The sequence below is a fragment of the Rattus norvegicus genome, chromosome 4 (assembly GCF_036323735.1).
Source record: "Rattus norvegicus strain BN/NHsdMcwi chromosome 4, GRCr8, whole genome shotgun sequence".
In the NCBI taxonomy this organism is placed as follows: domain Eukaryota; kingdom Metazoa; phylum Chordata; class Mammalia; order Rodentia; family Muridae; genus Rattus; species Rattus norvegicus.
Window position 1 is genome coordinate 8,070,303 of NC_086022.1, and position 19,558 is coordinate 8,089,860.

At 47.5% G+C, this 19,558-nt stretch overlaps 1 long non-coding RNA gene across 3 annotated transcripts in view; it reads left to right on the forward strand.

Moving 5' to 3' along the window:
• The window catches only part of LOC102546740 (uncharacterized), a 42,996-nt gene that overhangs the window by 12,613 nt on the left and 10,825 nt on the right, over positions 1-19,558 (forward strand). The window contains exons 2-3 of one of the 3 annotated variants that reach the window (XR_010066047.1): positions 1-12,021; positions 12,677-19,558. The exon at positions 12,677-19,558 is cut by the window's right edge and continues 9,540 nt beyond it. This is a non-coding gene — a long non-coding RNA (uncharacterized LOC102546740). The other 2 variants (XR_010066046.1, XR_005503391.2) reach the window with 2 other exon arrangements.

Consider the following 19,558-nt stretch of genomic DNA (forward strand, 5'->3'; position numbering starts at 1 on the left):
GTTTCAGCACTGACGCCGCTGTGTGCAAGATATGACTAGAGCCTCTCCTATCTTCACCTCCATCAACTGCGCAGAGACAGATGGCTCCTGATGTGCTTTTCATCCACTGATTACCTGTGTTCTCGAATGCATTACTTTATGTAATGTAATAATTTAAATGTTTCTTAGATTTATTTTATTTCATCTATATGAAGGTCTTACCTGCGTATATGTATGTCTGCCACATGCATGCCTGGTGCCCTTGGAGGCCAGAAGATGGCATTTGATCTCCTGAAGCTGGAATCTTAATGTCTGTGAGCCACCATTTTGGTGTTGGGACCTCTGCAAGACCAGCAAGTATTCTCAACCATGGAGCCGTGTCTCCTACTCCATCTGCTTATTATTTAGCCAGAGCTGATGTCAAATGATATGAAGGAGGGCCAGGGTGCATCTTAGCAGGCTTGGTCTGCTTAGGACGTGAGGGCCCTGGTCCATCGCTAGCCTCAGAGATGCTATCCACTCATGCTGCACTTCAGCCTTGCTGTGGTGTTCAGTATCCAATAGCAGTTTTAAAGCAAGACGGTGCTGTTAATAAGTAAGGCCAGAATATGCACTAGTGTCTCCTTTACTTTGGTTTTGCTATATCTTAAATTTTGCTGAATAGCAATTTAATCTAGGCCATGGATTTAATTTTTACAATAAGCAGAATCCTAGGAATTATAATTTGGACTGATTTCATGCTTAGATAAGGGTGTAAAAGTTTCTAGCATGGAGAGTAAAAAAAGAGATTAGCCTCTCTGCCTCCTTCTCAAGGTCATCATTATTCTCTGACCAGAGGGCAAAGGGGAGGCCCACTGGGAGGCTGGGGGTGTGGCTGCCACGGGACATCACAAGCTGCACCGGACCTACCCGCTTGTAATCAAGAGTAGATAGGCTCAGGGCACCTGGGGGCCAGCCAGGTGTCTGCTAGCTTCGGTGACACCCAGGAGTGCTGGAAAAATGAGTTACACAGGAACAATGAACCCTTTAGCCCAAGTTCACTGCCTCTCACCTATTGGCAGCACTTTACTTCTGGGTCAGAATAGCTTGGGGTGGTGAGGAGTGGACTGCTGCCCTGATTGGCTGAGTCCTCACAGCTCACCCTTGTAGACAAATAGAATGTTCTAAAGAGAACATACTGTAGCTGACTGGGACGGATTGGAGGGAACTCCGAGTGGAGACAGATCTTGTTTTTCTGCCTATTCACTCGTTCTTTTAATGGAAAAAAGAGAAGCCCGATGTCAAAGGTGACATACAAAGGTCTGTGTCTTCTGCAAGGGTCACTTGTCTTGTTGCTGTGACAAAATCAACTTATGGGAGGAAGGGTTTATTTTGGCCTGAGGGTGTATGCCATCACAGGAGGGGAGGTGTGGCAGCCTGAGTGTGAGGCTCCTGTGGTCAGGAAGCAGAACGGTGAGCTCAGCGGACTTCCTCCTGTTTTTAGTCCAGGATAGCCCACACTAGTAGTGCTTCTCACTTCAGCAAACCCAGTCTAGGGGATCCTCATAGTCATGCTCAGCAGTTTGCCTCTCAGTGCTTCTAGGTCCTGTCCAGTTGGCAATGATAAACATCACCGTTTCTGTCTGAACTGAGGCACCAGCCACATGCAGTTACCCGGGAGTAGATGATTTGTAAAGAACCCCCCAAAGTGGGCTTTTCAAAACTGGGATCTAGGTCTGTGGGCCTCAGAGAAGGATATTCAGCCATTGAACCCATGGCAAGTCCTACACCTGAACCCCGAGGCTAAGACAGCCCAGAACTTTACATTTTCCCCAGCCCTCTGCTGGTGGCCCCGATGCAGGATGTAGGCTGATTCAAAACCAGGCTTAGGTAAGCCTCAGGTAAACATTGTCCTGTCAGAAATCCATTTTCTCCTGTGCCTGGGTTTGCGTACACTCATTCTTTCAGCATCACTTGGCATCTGTTGTCACTGGCACTTGTTTTGCCCCCAAGGAAAACGTAGTTGCCTCCTGGGTGAAGATCCTGGTTCTTCTGCTAGGCAGTTAAACTGCTAGTTACAACATCAAGGAAAAGTAGTTTTGTAGGACATGGTTTATTACCAGTTTTATGTGCTGAGATGACATGTATGTAACAGACGCTTACTCTACCCTGAGGGTCCACAGCCGAGGACTTAATAATCGACACCAGGAAAATGCTTGTGGAAACAGAGGAGCGCAGTGTTCAGAACATGGATGGCTGTCCCCAGCTGCTGTCCCAGGTCTGTCGGTCAACAGGTTTCAGCAAAGCTGAGGCTCACACCTACCAAGAACTCCTCAGAACCCATGTTTCAACAGCTCCTGGGGGTTCATCTAATCCTGGGGTGCTCTGAACTCAAAGTCTTTGCCTTCTGCACAACTAGAGATATTTATTAAATATATCAAGTTTTGGGGGCTGGGAAGATGTCTCAGTAGTTAAGAGCACAGGCTGCTCTTCTATAGGACCTAGGTTTGATTCTCAGCACCCACATGGTGGCTCACAACCATTTCTAGTTCGGTTCCAAGGGATCCCACACCTCATCCCTCCAACCCCCCACCTCCAAGGGCACCAGGCATGAATGTTGTATACTGTCATGTAAGCAGACAAAACACCTACACACATAAAAAATAAAAAGACACAATCTGGCTGGCCGTGCCGTGTGATTCCACAATAGAGGCTTACATAGCATATGATGCCCTGTCTTCTGCCTGTACCACCATAAGAAACACAAAGTAAAAACAGAACAGAAAAATCTTGTATTCCTTTACATTTAAAAAATTTACTTATTTTATTTATATGAGTACACTGTCACTGTCTTCACACACACCAGAAGAGGGCATTGGATCCCATAGCAGATGGTTATGAGCCACTAAGTGGTTGCTGGGAATTGAACTCAGGTCCTCTGGAAGATGAATCAGTGTTCTTGACTGCTGAACCACCTCCCAAGCTCCCCTCTTACCTTTTTATTAAAATGTTTTTAATTTAATTTTTATTTTATTTGTATGAATGTTTCCCCTGCATGCACGTGTGTGCCTGGTGCCCGGGGAAGCCAAGGCCAGAGAGAGTTTTGGGTCTGCTAGAACTTAGTGACAGATGTTTGTGAGCCACCATGTGGTTGCTGGGAACTGAACCCAGGACCTCTGCTAGAGCAGCCAGTGCTCTTCACCACTGGGCCATCTCTCTAGTGCCTTCTAAACCTTTTAATTCACTGAAAACCCAGCTGCGATAAAAAGAAGACTCATTACTCCCCACAGAAATAACCCTCAGGTGTATGCTGGGTTACATGCAACTGAGTCTGGGAGGTGGAGTCAGGGATTACTAATTCAAGGTCATCCTTAGCTGTGTGGCTCACCGGCCAGCTGGGGCTGCATGAGACCCCAAGTCAAGCATTGCCAATAAGCAGTCACAGAAAGCTCGTGTAAGTGGTTTGCTTTGCTTTGCAGCAGACACTTTTGCAAGACAGAGACACCCTTTTCCCCCCTCCCAAAGGGAAGTTAGAGGAAGCAGAGGCCAAGGTTTCTTAAAGAAAGAAAAAACATCTGCAAAGTTTCTATAAGTTAATTGAAACCTGAGATTATAGGTACCAGCAGAAAGATGTTCATAAGTTTAAGAAGGAAACAATTCTGAGAGCAAAGACTGTCTTCAGAGAGACTTTGCCAACCAAGAAAGTCCTGCAAGAGCAGTGAATGGTAGAGGAGGAGCAGGAAGTTAAGAAGTGTGTGCAGTGCCAGGCCTGTCAATCAGCCCGTGTTGGAGTGAGCTCATTTTCCAAGGAAATGAAGCAGGTTAATGCCCATAATCTAACAGTCTCTTCAGAAACAGGATAGAGGTAGAGAGGACTGTCCTACTCTTGGAGACCAGCTGGGCTAGCTTCAGACCCCAGGATCCTCCTTCCTTGAAGTAAAGCGCAGAAGACAGCTGTCTTAAAAAGAGATGTGAGTTGAATCTGTTTCAACCGAGAGGCCATCCAAGAGAGCCATGTTTTCTGCTGGGATGCTTGTACTCTCTCTGTGGCGTTCCCTGCAGCATAGAACATGCCTGGTCCATTAACTGTATCATGCATGCACACACACACACACACACACACACACTCACACACACACACACACACACACACACACGACTTTCTCAGGCTTGCTCAGCACTCCAGTATCCTGATGGTCCACTTCTTTTTTTTTTTTTTTGGGCCACTTGGCTTTCTCTTTGGATTTGTGACATAATTTGTAAAATCCAGACAACATTCTTAGGCCCTTGCTGGCAATCTAAAACCTTGACTACCTTGGTTTTAAAGACAGAATGTGGCAAGCTAGGGAGATGGCTCAGTCGTAAAGTATTTTGCTTTGCAAGCGTGAGGACCTGAGTTTGGATCCAGGTGTGGTGACATGCATCTTAAGTTCATTCCCGGGGAGGTGAAGTCCACAGGATCCCCTGGGGCTTGCTGACCAGAAAGCTTAGTGAGACCCTGTCTCAACAAAATAACCTGGAGAGTGACTGAGAAATATACTCGAAGTTGACCTCTAGCTTCCACATACGTGCACACATACATATATGAACATAAACACACAGGCTGCACAGACACATCACACGGCAGATAGAACTTCTTGGCTGTGGGAGTGTGAGATTGTCCCTGGCCCCATCAACTATGAAAGTAGCTAAATGAGCCACAGCCTGCGGACATCAGGAACAAAGTATCACAAGAGAGTTGAGGTGGTTAGAAGCACACTTTGTGTGCACTTACCTTACTGCCTGTCTCTTCAGAACCCCTGCGGCTGTTTCAATAGAAAACCCACACCAACATGGGGTATTGAACTATATGGTACTGAACAAGGCCAGTGAGGCCGAGTGGACCTGTGTAGCAAAGTTTTAGTTTATGCAAACTGATACGGTGGTAACTTAAGAGGAGGCCCAAGGATGTGTACTGCAGTCACTGAGGAAACTCTGACAAAAAGGAGGGTGCATGAGAATGGCTGTGGAGATAGGAGATTAGGTAGTGATGGGTGTGCACCACTGTGGCTGTCCTTAATGACACCCAAGTATACACTTAGCAGTTAGCTTTAACCACGTATAAATCTTAAATCACACATTTTACCATAACACGAGAAAAACCTTTTAAATACCATGAAAAGATATGTCTATGGTTTGAATATGGTTTGTCCCTGCTGAAACACACATTGAGCTTTGGTTGGACGTGTGAGATATTAAAAGGTGGAACGGGGTGGGCCTTTAAGAAGCTCCTGTTTGTACACTGGGATCCATTCACCAGTTACTAATGGAAGAGTGGGTAGATCTGTGGTCACAGGCACAGCTCCTGGGACTAGGGGACTCCCTGCTTCTTGCCCAGTGGTGCTCTGCTAGCCTCTGGATTCTGCCAGCATGACAGCTATTGTCAGACGTGACCTTGCCCCAGACTCCTGGGGCCAAAACGGACCCCGCTTCTGTCCAAGGCTCCAGCTTCTGGTTCTTTTTTTTTTTTCTCAGAGCTGGGGACCAAACCCAGGGCCTTGCGCTTCCTAGGTAAGCGCTCTACCACTGAGCTAAATCCCCAGCCCCGGCTCCAGCTTCTGGTGGTGTGTTATCGGCAGTGGAAAGTGTATTAGGAAACAGCTCAAAAGCCAATTGGAAACAGACAGCTAAATGCAGGCTAAATGCAGTATGAGCCTAAGGATCCTAAAGATCAACTCCAGAGACAGCAGGAAGGGGAGAAAACAGATGAAAGACCCTCAGAGAGAATCTTCCCTCAGGAGGGAGATCTTCGAGCCCAATGACCAGTCCGAGTCCACAGGCTGCAATCAGCAAGAGGATTTTTATTGATCAAGATACACAGATATCTGTGGGCATCTCAGTCAATTCGGAAGACTGGCGTGCCTAGCAGAACCAGGGATGGGCTTTTTATAGGGTTCTGGGAAGCAGAAGCAAGCATACATAAGCAGATGCATGGTTACAGGGGTCAGCCCGGGGGCAAGTTCTCTATAGTGTCTTCTTGGAACATAATGGCTGACTCGGCCTCCCACCAGGGTGTGGGACCTCTCCCGGGGCTTTCCACTTTTCTTTTTCATTGTCAGGCGCTCAACCGCAATCATCCTGTCGCCAGGCTCTCCACACATATCCTTCGTGGCAGCCGCTGTATACTCAGTGTTCTGACCTTTCTCGGAACCAGTCTTCCTAAATACAGCCTTGTAAAATGGCATTACTACTGTTAGTCTTTCCGTTACTGCTATTAGGCTGGGGTCTTTCACAGAAGCAAGAAATCCAAGTGTGGTCAGCTCCACCGTGGGACAGCGAACCTCCCAGAGGAAGGCGGGAAGGTGCAGGAGCCACCGGGAGGAATTCCTGCTACAGGAAACACAGTGGGTTAGTTTATGTGTGCACAGTGCCGGGATCAAAGCAGAGCTGCGAACACACTAGCCAGGTACTCTGGCGCTAAGCTGTCTCCGATCCTGGAGAGGCACAGAGTATAAAGACAGGCGGGCTGCAGGGAAAGCCAGGACGGGAGGTATCCACGAGGCCAAGAAGGTGCTGTAAATATAAGAGGCATGTGGAGGCCAAGGGAACATTTCATAACAACGAAAATCCATCTATCAGAGAAATGACACAGTGCAGGAACCTTGCAAAGAGGTTAGATATTGAGAAACAAGATTTGCATGCACAGGTGGACATATCCCAGTATGACATTATGTAGATTGTCACTGTGTAAGTGTGGAGACCCAGGCCCACTCCCCACCAGCTCTCTGGGCACTCTCTGTTGACTTGCCCAGAAATCCTCTGCTGGCCCTAACAGCAAAATGGTATCAGAATAGTGGGCAGGAAGCCTAGTCTGTAAGTTCAAGTTCTGACTAGACCATTCACCCGGAAGCCTAACTAAGCCATTAGCTTCTTTAAACTCCAGTTTCTGTAAACACCAGGAGGCATTTACCAACTGCACATAAAAGTACCCATCTACCTACCTGGTGGTGTTCAGAGTATCTCTAAGTCAGCTCCTCCTCACTCTTTTTGGCTTTAGAAAATTTTAAGGTTTTTGCATAAACTCTTGGAAAAAAGAGACGAATTCTTGCTAATAATAGAATAGTGTCCATCTAACTAAAATGATAAGCTGAGAGTCTATGGAGAGGATATAAGTGAAGAGGCCAGAAGTATATGTGTGAGTGCACATGTTTATGTGTGTGTGTGTGTAGATGCAGATGTATGTGAGAGTGTGTACATGTTTACGGGTGTGTAGATGCAGATGTGTGTGCACATGTTTATGTGGGAGTGTAAATGCAGGTGTATGTGAGAGAGGGTGTGTGTTTATATGGGTGTGTAGATGCAGATGTGTGTGTGTATACATGTTTATGTGCATGTAGATGCAGGTGTATGTGAGAGAGGGTGTGTGTTTATATGGGTGTGTAGATGCAGATGTGTGTGTATACATGTTTATGTGCATGTAGATGCAGATGTGTATGTGAGTGTATGTGTGTGTGTGAGAGAGAGAGACAGAGAGACAGAGACACAGAGAGAGACAGAGTGTGTATCTGTGCACATGTGTGCATATGTGCATGCGTGCATGCAGGCTGACTGATGAATTTCAGGCACCAGCCTCCTTCCGCCTCCGCAGCGTTGAGATTGCAGGGCTGCAGGGGTTTGATATGCATGGTAAGGAATCCGAGCTCAGGTCTTCGCCTGTACAGTAGGCATCTTACCAGCTGAGTCATCGGCTTGGCTGGTTGAAGGACTTTTTATACTTCTGAATTTTAAGTAGAAAATACTACCTCCTTGGCATTGTGTTTCACATCTGTAGTGGCTAGATTGCTTTGACTCTCCTCTCCTCCTTTCCTTTCTCTTCTCAAGGTTGGATCAGGTACAGGTCCAGAACCATGCCAGCTCCCATATCATGGCATGGGACTCCCTGTCCAGCGCCTGTATGTTCTGCTTGGTTAGCATGATATGGCTGTCCCGTATTCCCGGGGAGTCCCAGGACTCAACAGGGTAGCACTAAAGCTAGCCAGTAAGTATCCTTGGGGCCCTCTGTGCCTTCTCCTCTGCTGGCACTCATGACCCAATCTCTACTAGCCCTGGAGAACAGGGAGCTGATTGGCTAGCACAGCAGGACAGGAACACTGACTTAGCTCAGGCAGGAGCCCCGTGGGAAGCTGCTCTTTGCTGCACCTGTAGGTTCAGCCTCCTTGCCCTCCTTGTCCTCCTTCCTTGTCCTCCCTGTCCTCCTTGTCCTCCTTGTCCTCCTTGTCCTCCTTGTCCTTATCTGGGGTTCCAGGCCTCCGTGTCAGGGACTCTGGCTTGGTTGAGTTACAGAATTGTGCTTCAGTGTTCTTTCTAAAATGGAAAAGAGACATGGCTGCCACCACTGGATCACATGGTCCTTGAGCACAGGACCTGGGCAAAGCTTTAGCTTTGTGTTAGAGATCCCGTAGGCTAACCTTGGGCAACTAGGTCACAGCGGAGAGCTGAATTGCAGCCAGACAAAATGCCTCTAGGTGGTTTCAGGCCTCCTTTTCGTTTCCACCCTCTGAATCCGGCCCTGCATCCTTGTGAATGGCTAGGGAAACAACCGCTGAGCTGAGCAGATGTCCCTCAGGCCCCCACCAGCATAAGCAAAATGTGGATTTGTGGCCCAGGATGATTTTCATACAGTATGGTCTAAAGAATGGAAAAATTAGAGAAGCCCATGAGCCAGAGACCGTGGAAACCCAGGGCAGGCTTTTCCACCACCACTGCTGTGCACCCTCCTGGCATCTCCCGCACTGTGTCATTTTTAACATACTGCTTCATTGTTTTCTCTCATTCTGCAGCTAGAATGGTCATGTTTCTTCTTCTTCCATGATTGGACTTGTCATCCAGGGTAACCTGAGCCCATGTTCCTGGGACATAAAGTCACTCAGACTTCACTCAGAGTTAACTCTTTACTTATTTCCTTTAAGTCAGAGTTACTTTAGAAATACTTGTCTATTTATTTAATATTATCCTGGTTATTTTTGTGTCAGCTTGATACAAATGAGTCATCTAAGAAGAGAGGACCTCAACTGAGAAAATTAGTCTATAAGACACACCAGGCTGTGGACAAGCCTAGAATACATTTTCTCAATTAGTGGTTGATGTGGGTGGGCCCAGCTCACCTTAGGTGGTGCCATCCCTGGGCTGGAAGTCTTGAGCACTTTAAGAAAGCAGGCTGAGAAAGCCATGGGGAGCAAGCCAGAAACTGGCACTTTTTCATGACCTCAGTTAGCATCACCTCCTGAGGTTTCTGCTTCGAGTTCCTGCCCCAACTTCCCTGGATGATGGACTGTAAACTCTTAGAATAAGTAAACCCTTTCCTCCCCAAGTTACTTTAGGTGATGGTGTTTTATAACAGCAGTGGAATCCTAACTAAGACAATGTGTACGTGTGTGTGTGCTGGAGTGTATGTACCTACAAACAGTGTGTCCAGTGCTTATGGAGGCAGAGGAGGATGCTTGGCTCCCCTGGAGTTGTAGATGGCTATGAGTCATGCAACATAGGTGCTAGGTTATCAGGGAGTGGTCATCCTCTGTTTGAGGGGAGACCCAGGACACTGGCGAGTGAGCACAAGGAAACAGTCAACAGGAACCTTGGAGTCCTCTGGAAGAGCATCCTGCTCTGAACCAGGAAGCCACCTTTCCAGTGCAGACATCCGCTCTCTTCTCTCTGACAGCCATTTCAAGACAAGGTGCCAAGTCTGCAAGCAGAAGCTCTGTGCCTCAGTGCAGCACACACCCAGCAGCCCTCCAGCAGGCAGCAACCTTGTTCCCACAGGCAGCTACCCTGCAGGCATAGAACAGCTGCCCCCTGGCTTATCCACAGCAAAGCTTTAAAAAAACCCTCATAAAGACACAGGCACCCTGAGTGATTTCTTTTGTCTTCTCTTATGCAAGCATAAATAACATTTTAATAAATATATCCACCTGAAAATGTACACTATCTCTCAGTCACATCGCTTTGCTTGTCTTTCCTTTAAAAATCCATTTTGTAAGGAATCTGGGTACAGTCATAAGGAAAGCAGTAGATATAGCTGGTCACATCCAACTGGTCAGGAAGGCTTGGATTGGCATGGCTCTGAGTCCCAGCTAGGTGGGGCCAACTGGACCATCAGAACAGGGTCATTGCCCTCCTGTACTTTCCCCACAAACCTTCAGGACTGGGTCTCTCCACCAGCCTTCTTGGCAGAACTGTCTGTGATTTGGGGTGGTTCCTGGCAGGCAGGGGCAGTGCATGTGCTCTGGAGTGACGTTCGATGGCAGTGCCTGGCAGGGTCAGGGTCACAGCACAGGGGCTAATGGCCTTTCAGTGACGCTAATGCTCTTCTAGACTTCAGTTGAGAAAATGAAACATGGATTTGTTTCTGAAATTTTTGACTGTTGCAGGGCACGTTTGCACAGAACCAGATTTTCTGCTGTAGGGTCTGTTACATGTGACCGTTTCTGTTTGGGAGGGGAAGAAAATGGCCTTCTCAAAGTCTCTAACATTGAGAGGGTTGAACACATTAATTGGTTTTAAGAAATAATCAGCCAGGCCCTGGCCTATCATTCTGGTCCTGAGGGTGTTAAGGCAGGAGGATAAGAAATTGAAAGTAAACCTCAGGTATGTAACCCAGTTTGAGACTAACCTGAGCTATGTGAGACCCTGTCTCAAAAAAGGCATACAGACAACAAGGAGGAAAAATAACCAAGGATTCGGATGTACATTTTAGAACACATGTACTTTATGACTTGTTTGCACATGTGTGTGCCTGCATAAGTTTATATGTAGCACATGTATACAAGGAGTTCATAGAGACCAGGAGAGGGTATTGGGTCTCCTGCACTGGAATTACAGGCAGTTATAAGTCACCTGATGTGGGTAGCAGGAACCAAATGCTGACTCTCTGCAAGAGCAGCAGGTGCTCCTAGCTGCTGAGCCATCTCTCCAGCCCCTAGATCTTTGAAACTTTTGTTTTTGAGAAAGAGTCACTGTGTAGTCCTAGCTAGCCTGGAATCTGCTATGCAGACCAGGCTGACCTTGAACTCCTGGAGATGCACCTGTCTCTGCCTCCCAAGTGCTAAGATTAAGAAGTGTGCTGCCATATCCCTCTGGCACTTAGATTTTATAAAGAAAATCCAGGAAGCCTCCTTTTATAATGTATTACTGTCTAGGTGCCTGTTACGCAAATGATCCAACGCCCTTAGTTTCTTAAGCTGCCAATGGGAGGTCCCCTAATAAATGTAGGACTGGAGCCTTCTGTCAGGTTCCTTTCCCTCCCCCAATTCCTTTGTTCATTCCCAGGAAGCCAAGCATATTCTAGAAAGGTCCTTCATCCCACACATCCCAGCCAGGCCCTCCCAGTAGCTGTGTCTACCCCTCTCTCAGTTTCCTGGGTCTCTAGAGAATAACCTACAGGAAAGGTTTATGGAGGCCATAAGGGAATTACATTCTAACTGAATGAAAAGCTGAAGGGAAATGAGCAAGATGCAGTGGCTTCTGTCTCTGCTAGTCAATGTCCCCGTGAGGGTGGAGGCCACTTTCTACCTTCACTTTGAGATGTTCAGCACCTAGGGCCTCAGCTTTGACACTCCAGAAAGTATCTGAGCTCTCAGATCTGATTGGCCAGGAAGCCCATAAGGCCTCGCTCCCACACCACTCTTGTGGAAGGGCCTCCCTTATTCTCTAGAGACCCAGGAAAGGATTGCATGGTCCAGAGCCACAGTCCGGGAGCCTCAGCTTCAGTTTTTCAAGTCCAACAGGAGGTTTTAAGTAAAAGTATCCAGAAAACTGTACTTTAAGGTTTTAGTGTATGAGTAGTGAGTAAACTCTATGTCCAGTCCAGGAAATAAATCATCCTTTTCTCAACACAGCCAGGCATCTTCCTGTCTGTCACCATGGCAACGGTGGCAATCCAGTGCCATTGTTTTTATGTCCTGTAAAGATGGCCCAGTGCCTGTGAGGGGAAGCTATCCACGCAGAGATGTAATGAACTGCCTTGGGAGAAAAGGGAGCCCAGCCTGCTACACCCTGGTCTGGAAGCCCCCAGCCTGCTACACCCTGGTAAGAAAGCCAAGGGGCTTGAATCCCGCCTCCTGGGGAGTGGCTGCACTGACTGGGAGTCTCTTGTAAGGAAGAGGCATTTTTCTTCCTGTTTATTTGCTCAGTCTTTTTTTTTTTTTTGGGGGTTTGGTTGATTTGGGGGGGTTGCTAAAAATGAATTTGGGGCCATATACTTCCTGGCCACACCCTGTGACAGACTCAAGCATGCCTGCTTGCTACATGGCTTGACATATGGCACTTCCCTTCTTGTTTCTTGTGTTTTGGAAATATTGCCTGCTTTCTGGTACTGGCTTCTTTTTATTTCGTGTGTGTGTGTGTGTGTGTGTGTGTGTGTGTGTGTGTGTGTGTGTACATCGGATGCCTTTCCATATTTTTATTTTTTTATTTTTTTTGAAGCTGAGTGTCTCACTGAACTTTGTTTTTTATTTATTAGTATATTTGTATGTGTGTGTGTCTGGGTGTCTGCATGCCTGTCTCAGTGTGCACAGGACAATTTGGGGGATTTGTTTCTTTCCTTCTGTTATGGGTTCTGGAGAACAACTCAGCCCCCTTCCCCGCCCCCCCCAACTCTCTCTTTACACCCCTCTGGGTTTGGTTTGGTCCTAGGAATGGTCAAAGGGTCACAGGGCCATGTGATACCTTTCTCATTCCCTAGCTCTGTTACAGTAAGGAAGCCACAAGAAGTCACTCGGGTGACAGAGACCAGTGTCTTATGCATGGTTGTTGGACGTCAGTGCCAGAGGCAGCTCCAGCTGACTCAAGGGCCCTTTTCCTCACAGAAGGAGGTGATGGAGGCTGGAGTCACAGGCTTGCCATAAATGGAGGTAAAACAGGGAGTGGGAGGGGAGAGGAACCTCAAGAGTGGCCCATGGGCTTGGATAGGACCAGAGACTGTCCCCAGATCTGCCCCCCACACCACACAACACTACAGGCTCAGTCACATAGTCACTCACCAATTCTGGCCCAAGTGCTGTCAATCTCAGGCCATCAGCACCTTCCTACCAGGAAGACCTGGGTCCCAGGAATGTGTCCACCCCTTCCTGCCGAAGACTGTCAAGTGCTGGGGTCCAGCTTGGTTTTCTTGATATGATGACCGGCACAGAACACCCAAGCAGCACGGCCCCTCTTGTAGTCCCTGCTCTCTGTTATAAAGAAGATGGTGAAGTTTCCATGGTGCCAGCCGGGTACTGGTGACCTGGAAGGTTGCGAACTTCCATGGAGCCAGTGTGTTACCATGACCTAGTTTCCTAGACCACAGCTGCTGATGCTTTAAAAAAGATAATATTAAAAACCCAAGAACCATGAAGCCGTTAGGTTTATTTTAAATGTTTAACAGGGTAGCCTTTATCTTTGAAGTGGTTTTAAAGATAAGTGAGAGGAATTTCAAATTTTTGAAAAAGGGAAGCTGTTGCAGGTCTGAATTTGGTACATTTTTAATTTAAAAAATGGATATTTTCTTTTGAAAACATAAGCAGAAATTTAAAATAAAATGAAAATGCAGCCTGACAAAATGTTTCTCAATTGCATGTATCAGATACACGTGCATTTTAAGACAGACAGACAATCTACTTAGCCCAAACCAAACCAAACAACAACAACAAAAGATTACACATACTCAAGGCTGGGAGTCATGGCTTATTCAGCAAAGTGTCTACTCAACAAATACAAGGGCAGGAGTTCGGGTCTCCCATACTCACATAAAAGCTAGACGCAGTTGGGCACATCTGAAACCCCAGTGTTGGGGAGGAAGGCAGAGACAGATGATCCCGGCCAGCAAGCAAGACCAGCCACGCTAAGTGAGAGTCCCTGTCTCTGAAGGTAAAATGAGTACATGGGTGGAAGACACGCAGTGTCAACACCTGTGCTGCACACACATGTGTATATACATGCATAGCACGCACACATACACTACATATAAAAATGTGACAAGGTCATAAGTTGAATGTGAGGGGTTTACACCTATAATCCCAGCCCTTGGGGGACAGAAGCAGACATCAAAAGTTCAAGGGAATCCCTAACTACGTAATGAGTGGGAGACCAGTCTGGACTACCAGAGACACTATTTTGAACACAATAACAAAAGCATACTGAGCTTGGTGTGGTAATGCATGTTCATAATCCCAGCTTTTGGAAGAGTGAGACAGGAGGATTGCTATGAGTTCCAGATCAGTCAGGACTCCAGAGTGGCACTGTTTCAAACAAACAAAAACTCACAGATCCACTCACTACTTTTCTGTGGGTGAGCACATCATTACTTGAGTGACTGTTGTTTACATAAGCTGTGCTTCCCTGGTGACTCATATCTCCCTAACGCCCAGCCTCTGTCAGGCAGTGATTTGCTACAGCCTGGGGAAGCCCAGGCTGTCTGTGTGAATGTGACTACGAGCAGGAATGGGCCAAGGTCCCTCTGATACCAGAAGGGACAGTTCCATTCTGCTTCCAGCTCTAGAGCCTGGAGAAACAAGGGCCTAGGAAAGATTCCCTGAATGTCACAGTCCCCTTAGGCTGGGCTGCAGGCAAATGTGATAGCACTTGTGACTTGGGCTGGGATGGAGGAGCCATATCAAGGGCTCTTCTCTGCAGATATGCTCTTGGGGATGTAGTAGGGAGTGGCCAGGGCTCAGCAGACCATTGTACAGAGCAAAACAGGGCATGTTGTTCAGAACAAATGAAGCTAAGCTCCAATGGCTGTTCAGGCTGGGTACTGGTCTTCCTAGGATGGTCAGCACCATGTCCTATACAGAGCTGTCTCCATAAGCCTCACTGGGTCTCAGCTCCATCATGGCTGACAGCTAGGGGGGAGGAGCGGATTGGGTGTTAACTATATTGGAAGCTCAACTCCGTCCTTCTGAGCTCGGGAAGGGCCTCAGCGGACAGCGTGGGGTTTCATTTAGTATATAGACCTTCCTATTCTTGCCGGTCCTTTAGTCAGTGTCTGTAAACTCCTAGGACAAGATGTGGCCGCTAGCCTCCTGCCGGAGGACGTAAGGCTCAGAAACTTGCCACCAGTCTCTCTTGGGGCCAAGGCTGGCTACATATTCTAAGCATAAAGGCTAAAGCAGGCTGGGTGGTTGGGAGAATGCCGGGGTCCTGGAGAAAGGCTGGGATGTGTGCCACTGGGCAATTCTGCTTCCTCAAATGTGTGAGTGGCACTTCCTTAGAACAGAGGTGGTTTTCTGGGCCCTGAGCGTGTTTGTGAGAGACTACAGTAAGGAGTGGTGAGCCTGCTCCTTACCCTAGAGATGAGAGCTCTGCCCAGCCAACTCAAACCAAGCCAAGGGTGCCAGAGGAGGTTGTAGGTCACATTGCCTCTGCCTGGTCCTGACTGGCCCTACTTTAGAAAGATCGATGGCATGAGGACAGATGACACTGTGTCAGAGAGAGAGAGAGAGAGAGAGAGAGAGAGAGAGAGAGAGAGAGATGTCTTGTATATCCCTGTGAAACCTGCTGATGGGCCTATGACTCCTGGTACAGTGGGGGTATCTTGCCCTCTGTCTTACTTTGTCACCAATGCAGAAATAGTACTGTTATGAGTACTGTTATGGTGGTGAGCAGTTGGACTGTGGGGTGTCTTCTTTATAGGGGTCTAGTAGGCCCATCAGATACTGGATACTATGTTTGTGACCCTATCTGTGTGAATGCTCACCAGTGCATACAAATATAAAGGATGGTTAAGGGAAATCTATCTAAATTTAGGCTTCAGTTCTCGAACATGAGTGAAAGCCACATACCCGGCCAACCTGTGCTTATAATCCCAGCTTTCTGGAGATAGAGACAGGAGGATGAGGAGTTGGAAGCCAGTTTTATCCATATAGTGAGATAAAGGCCACCCTAGGCTACATGAAAACCTATGTTAAAAAAACTACAATCCAAACCCAAACAGCACATAAAAAAGCTAGCTTTATATAAAGCCATAGGTCAGTTCCCCATGATATGATGGCATTAGTTCATATTCAGAAAATCTGAATCTGGTGTAAACTGAAGTCAAAATGGTTGCATTATTTAGAAAACTCCAGTTATTCAAATTTTATCCTGAGCTGGATCTGCAGCCAAGTGCAGCCCAGCTAACCCTTACACACGGGAGAGATGCTTACATTCTAGGGCCACTCCTGCCTTCAAAGAGCCTGCCATTCCCAACGCAGGGAGCAAGGTCAAGGGCTGCTACAGAGACCAGGCTGCGTCCAACTACCCAGTGATCCTGGGAAGGCTGGGGACAGTTCTAAGACTCAGCCAGGCTGGGCATGGGGCCCTGTGGATGGAGACGGAGCTAAGAGTGCATTTGTGGATGGAGGTATAGGCTAGGCTCTGGGGCGTGACCGAGGTGACAAATGAGTGAGGCTTCTGAAAGAGCCCATGAGGACTGGCTGTGGGCACTGACCTGGCTTAGCTGTGCCCAGCCCCCTGGTGCCCTGTTTAGTTGAGTCCCTTAGCGCTAGACAGCCATGACTCACACCTCTTGTGTGAATGATGAGCAGCACCCAGCAAGCTCACCATCAGGCCGCCCTGCCCTCTCAGGCAAGCCTCACTCCAGCACTGTGAGCAGACTGCTTTGTGATTTGGCCTCTTGGCAGAAGCTCCTGAATGCATTTCCATCCTCAAATGCTGAACTTTGCCTTGAAGTCGACCAAGTCCCCCAGAGACCTTGCACTAGGCACAGAGGGCGTCTCTCACACAGTCTCCCTCTCACCGAGCTCCTTTGTGGCTATGCACACTTCCCTCAACATCCCAGAGACTCTCACTTTTTATCTAGGCACTGTGCAGCCTGAAGCTTTAGCCCTCGCTTCTTGTGCTTGTTGTGGACCGCAGACTTTCTGTTTTAAAGGGAAACACAGATAGCAACACCAGATGCCTTTGACTGTGTTCCGTTGGTCCCAGGACCTGAAGTGCTTATTTAAGGACACTTGACCTTCTCAGGCTTTTTAGATGACTTGAGGTCCTCAAGTGCTTTCGTTTTTTACAGTATACCTGGGTGTGTGGGGGTTGGGGGTGGAGGTCCTATGATACAGTTTCATCTGTCCTGTAGAGGCTGCTGGAGCCACAGGCTAAGCACAACAGTCTGGGGATTCCCTTCCAGCATGCAGAGTTCTGGTCTTGAGGCATTTGACGCTAACGATGAACAATTAATTTTCCAGCAGTCTCAGACCTCAGCCTTTCCTGTCTTCGACTCTGATTTGTTTATGTCTAACAATGGGAAAAAGGTAATGACTGAAAATGCACAGGGTCATTGGTGTGGGACTCAGGGACAATTGAAACCACAGTGGAGTCACGAAAGATGTGGTCAGAGGCCAGAATGACCTTTGGCATGGCACAGTTCTGTGTGTAACACTGGGGCTCAAATTCAGAGTCTGTTGAACATTAGGCAAACACCTAACTCTGGACAACAGTCCAGCCCTAGAGAAAAGGCGTGCTCGTGTTGGCAGAAGCCTTTGAAACTGCTGTCCCTCCCCTCCTCGGGTTGCAGTGGTCCTACCTTCTGTCTGAATCCTACAGTGATGATCTCAGCTTTGTTCAGGCATCATCGCATGTTAATTGGCCTACCGACAGAGGCCTGTGAACTAACATTTCAGTCTCTGCACACAGCACCAAGTCCAGTGACTCTTGCTCCCCAGTCATGAGCAAGGAGGCAGGATGAGCTTGGCTTTTGAGGTCCTTGACCTCCCAGTCTTTGCTGCTGTGGCTCTTTATCAAAGATGCCCATTCTTCTGGGTTTGTGCCAAGCAGAGCCTGTGCCTAAACTCAGGCTTTGGAAACAAATACTATAGACAAAGGGCTCACACAGCAGGAGTTAGCCTCCTGTGCGTAGAGAGGCTTCATGTCCAAACCAAGATTTCCTAGTAGCATGGACAGCCCTGTGACGGCTTTCTTCCTGGTTTGTAGATGGCCCTCTCCTCTGAGTCTGTACTGGGTAGGGAGGGAAGAGGGAGGATGTCTGTCTCTAATAAGGGCACTAATTGCAATATGAGGGCCCCACCCTATGACTGATTTGGCCCTAGTTACCACTCAGAGGTCTCACTTCCTAAGTTCAGCATCGCGGGGCTTCAGCATGGAGGTTTATTAGGCTGACACAAACATTCCACCCATGATATCTAGTGGCAAGGCCTAGAGCTGTGTGTCAGGGGTGATGTAGTAATGTGACCTCTGGGCACTTGAGATACCACCATTTAGTCTGCTGTGTGTACACCAAATCCTAAGGTTTAGGATGAAAACTAATGAGCGATATCCAGTAGGTAACTGGGAAACCTGAAACTATCTGCTGAGATAACATTTGGGATAGCCTGGGTCAAATAATGCATAGTATGAAGACTAAGTTTGCCTGGCATGGTGGCCCATACTTTAAATCCCAGCACTTGGGAGGCAGAGGCAAAAGGATCTCTGTGAGTTCCAGGCCAGCGTGGTCTATAAGCAAATTCCAGGACAGGAGAGCCAGGGCTGTTGTAAAGAGAAACCCTGTTTCAAAAATAAAATAAAGACTAACTTTATTATTTCTTTTGAATTTTAAAAATGTATTTCTAAGATCATTCCAACTCCCACGAATGCCAATGTATTTGTGTTTTATTGAATATAGTTTTAGTAAACAACATCAAAGATCACACGATATTTTGATAACATGTATACAATGAAGTAGTTATTATAGTTAGAGTATGAGTATACTGAAATCCCTGTCTACATGCATGTGTATGTGCATGTGTCTGTGCAGGTTACCAAAATCAGACTCTCTGCACACAGTTTCTGCTATGTAATATCAGACATTCATGTACCACATAGTAACAGGATGGTTGACAGAGAGCAACACCCATGATGGTGGCTCTGTAAGATCAGATCTCCTGGTGACACTGGACCTGTCTTAGCTTGTGTAAATAATGCAGAGCGATGGTTTGGAACAAGATGGCCATGAGCAGAGCAGGCAGCTGATTCATTCAGAAGTTCAGGTCAAAAATGGAGTGTAGACTCCAGGGGACCTCCGTGCCTAGTGCTCCCAAGAGGTTTCTAACGTCAGCAGTCGTCCAGCAGGCAGCTGAAGACATCCCACGGAGTCTCTCTCTGTGCTGTCATCCTGTTGCACTTCCTGACACAGGCTGGCAGGCCAAAAATAGCTGAGGTTTGCAGTCAACAGAGGTGGATCTGGGCTGATGGGGTGGCACCACTGTGGCCTGGAACATCCCGCCTCTTGGCCTGGGGCCAGCTGGAGAAACCAGGCAAGGAGCTCAACCAGCGGACTATCATCAGCCTTGTCTGGAATTTTCAGATCTGTCCAATGGCAGTGTAGGAGTGGCAGGTAAGCCCAGAGCTCCTCCTCCCATAGAGCCCTGGAGAATACTCTTCCTTGCATTCCTCAAATAGTTGTTTGGACGCTGGCGACATTCAGGGGGAAACCGATCCCTCCTTCATATAAGTGTGTTTATTGACTGTTCATCTCATTCTCTTTGCTCAGCAGGTGGCATTTCTGTTCAGCAATTATACCATTAGTCGGCTGTGTTCATGGATAGTGACATATTAATCATGCAGATTAGGATATTATTAATGAAGAAAATATTAA